The 3,765-nt window shown below is 36.7% G+C and overlaps 1 pseudogene; it reads right to left on the bottom strand.

Annotated features, from left to right (window-relative positions):
• LOC106506348 lies at nucleotides 201–519 on the bottom strand (annotated as a pseudogene).

Raw genomic sequence — 3,765 nt, 5'->3', positions numbered from 1 at the left:
AATTACTACTAAAATTCAAAAAGCTGACCATATTCATTTAGCCACCAACCAATCTTACCTAAACCAGGACCGTCCAACAGAAACATTCCATCAGCCAAACATGATCTGAATTCTAGTGTATGAGATCGATTTAAATATGATACACATATAAAAGTTATGAGACATTCCGGTCTTGTAATAAATAAGGTGGTGGCCAACTTTTACTCATTAGCAGCTTTTTTGAAATAAGCTACAAAGTTTTCCCTTTCTCTCTTCTTCTTAATGCCAGTGAAGATCATTTTTGTTCCAGGGATGTACTTCTAGGGATTCTCCAAATACTCCATCAGTGTGTCCTCTCCCCAGGAGATGCCTTTGTTCTTATTGGCATCTGTGTAAGTGAATCCAGGAAGCTGACCTGTCTTCCACCCAAACAGACCATTGAGGTTTGGACCAGTCTTGTGCTTGCCTCCCTTTTCTACAGTGTGGCACTGGGCACACATCTGAACAAAAAATCTTCTTGCCCTTCTCCATATCACCCATTTTAATATTGTTCTTTCACCGAACACAACGACAAGTGTCTACTCACAAGCCAGACATCCTGCTCTCTAAGTCAATGCCAGATCTTTTAACCCACTGTGCAAGGCTGGGGATGGAAGTTGCATCCTGACACTGCAGGCATGTCGCTAAGACCCTATTGAGCCACAGTGGGAACTCCGGCTTATTATTATTATTCTTTCCTTAAATTCAGAAAATGAGTAATGTAAAAGTCAATAAATGAAACAAAATATGGAAAGAAATCTCAGTTAAGGGAACTTTCAGTTGTATCAACATATGAGGCAATTGCTTAAAAAAATAACTTTCTAAAAAAATCTTTATACAAATGTTTAAAATATGTGCATATTGTCAGTTGGAAGGTATATACAAAATTCATTTGTAAACAATTAAGTATATACATTTCACACCTTACTTCTCTAGTTTCTACTCAGTGCCCAGGATTCCTTGGAGGACTTCTGGCATGGAAGGGGTGGACAGCTATGGTACTGGAAACCAAACTCATGGATCATACTCCATGGAGTGACCATCCACCCCTCTCACCCTGGTCCTCTGCAGGATATCCCACCTCATTCAACTCTATCTTTTAAGTTATAAAAGCCAAAAAACTGGATATCAACTGGTATTTCCTTTCTTCATCCAATCATATACATTGTCAATTTGCCTTCATAAACTTATCCTGAATTCATAATTAATTCCTATCATTTTAGATTAATATACCATCGTGTCTTTCCTGAATTTCTGAACTCTGGAATAACTGATCTTTCATCTTCTCTTATCCTCCAATTCATTCCCTGTACAATGCTAGAGGAAATATTTCCAAATTTAAAGCTAACTAAGCAAGTTCCTTCCTTAAAATGCCCTATGATTGTGTTTTGTTCTGGATAAAGAAATGTCTACTACTCTAGGCTTTTGTCACAACACCTCTTTGCCTTCTTCATCCCAGTTGCATTGCTACAGAATCCTCCTACACTAGAGACTTTGCACATTCTATTCCTTGAACCTGAAAACCTCCCTCCACATTCATGGTTTCCCTTCCTTTAGGAATGTCTTCCCTAGGTCAGGTCTTAAAGGAGAGGACTTCATTTTATAGCACTTTTTTTCCTTTAAAGCATTAATCACAGTCTTAAATTGGAAATATATTAGTAAAATTATTAGATTAGTGTACATCGTCTTTATTTTAAATTTTACTCATTAATATATCTCCAGAGCCTAGCACAATGCCATCATATATTAAATAAACTAATTTACTTAACTAAGTTAAATAAAATAAATGATGACAAAGCGGCTAGATGAAAGAAGCAAAATGGGGTTAAGGAAGTGTTCAAGATACAAAAATCAATGTGTTTGTGTTGATAGAAAAAAAAGGCAATAGAGATATAAGTAAAAGCAAAGCTCCTGATAAAAGCTTAGACTTAAGAAATGAAACATAGATTGAAAATGCAATACATTTGCTAGTAGAAACAGGAGAAAAAAAGGAAAATTAGATTGCATATGCAAGAACTTTGTAGTGCTGTGGAAAGAATTGACAAGAGTAGCTACCCGGGAAATTCTACATGGTTTTTGTTGTTGTTTTCTTTCTTCCTCCCTCCCTCCCTCCCTCCCTCCCTTCTTTCCTTCCTTCCTTCCTTCCTTCCTTCCTTTTTAATACAAGGATGAAGGAAAGGGAGAGGAGAGGATGAAGGCTCAGGGTTTGGCAGAGTATGAAGAAGGTTTCAGGAGTTCCCATCATGGCACAGCTGAAACAAATCTGACTAGGAACCATGATGTTGCGGGTTCGATCCCGGGCTTCATTTAGTGGATTAAGGATCTGGCATTGCCTGAGCTGTGGTGTAGGTCACAAAAGTGCCTCGGATCCAGCATTGTTGTGGTTGTGGTATAGGCCAGCAGCTGTAACAGAAGGTTTGAGGTAGCCATGTTGAGATTTGGAGAACGCTCTAGATGTAGAAATTAGAATTAATGTTGGACAGCACTTAAGACTCAGTTGATTAGGAGACTGTGCATTAGTAGTACACGACCTATCTATTTGGGGGTGTGACATTCTCTAGTAGCTCTGAGCAGCTCAAGTGCAAGAATGGAGAAAAACTATTGTGCTAACCCAAGGTTGGAGTTTTGATACATCAGTCTGATGAAAGGACAGGAACCTCGGTTTCTGGCAAATCTAAAACTGTCATTCGCTAAAGCAGTATGTTTATAAAACCATTGTATTTGCTTACTTTATTACTTCATTAGACTCTTCTCGAATACCATTTTATTAGAGTTCTTCCCTGATGATTCAAAATATTTTTGTTGATTTTTTTAATTTCCTTAACACATTTTATTTTCCTCTTCGTTCTTGCCATTATATGAGGTAGTCATTCCTTCCTTCCTTTCTTCTTTCTTTCCTTCCTCCTTCATTCCTTGAATTTATCTGTCCCTTTTAAAATTATACTATATGAGAATAGGGACTTTTAAAAAACTTGTTAAAACCTAGCCTTAACTCTTCCTAGAAAATAATAGCTCAATCAGTGCATAAATGTATTCATTATTTAAATAATTATTACAAATACCCTGAGTACCAAGAACATTATAGAGGGAAATTTGGGAGGTGGTGATACAGGGTCAAAGTGATAAGTTATATTTTCAAGACCAATCAGTACTCACTTCATATTCAATTGGGTTTAGTTTGTATAAATTTCTGTTTAATTTTAAATTTTTAAAAATTATTTTTTATGTTTTTTGCCTTTTGTCTTTTTAGGGCCACACCCATGGCATATGTAAGTTCCCAGGGTAGGGGTCAAATTAGAGCTGTAGTTGCTGGCCTTTGCCACAACCACATCAATGTGGGATCCAAGCCGTGTCTGCGACCTATACCACAGCTCATGGCAATGTATGATCCTTAACCCACAGAGCAAGGCCAGGGATTGAACCCATGTTCTCATGGATACTAGTCGGGTTCATTAACCACTTAGCCCTGATGGGAGCTCCTAAGTTTAAAATTATTTAAAGCACTAACATAAATGTTGGCTTATTTAAATTTATTTAACAATAACCTTTTGAAGGTCCTCTTCTCTTCCTTTCAAATTCACAATCTTAAGACTAAACTCTTCTATAACCTCAGTAAAAGTTTTCCATCTCACTTTTCATAAATGACTTCCATATTCTTATACCTTTCCCCAGGCTTATTCACACTGTAATGAATTATTTATTTATAGAAAATTTTTCTTACTATATAGTGAATTATTAAATTAGATT

The sequence above is a fragment of the Sus scrofa genome, chromosome 15 (genome assembly GCF_000003025.6).
Source record: "Sus scrofa isolate TJ Tabasco breed Duroc chromosome 15, Sscrofa11.1, whole genome shotgun sequence".
NCBI lineage: Eukaryota > Metazoa > Chordata > Mammalia > Artiodactyla > Suidae > Sus > Sus scrofa.
Note: the sequence above shows the minus strand (reverse complement) of the source record. Positions and strands in the feature narration are given on the sequence as shown.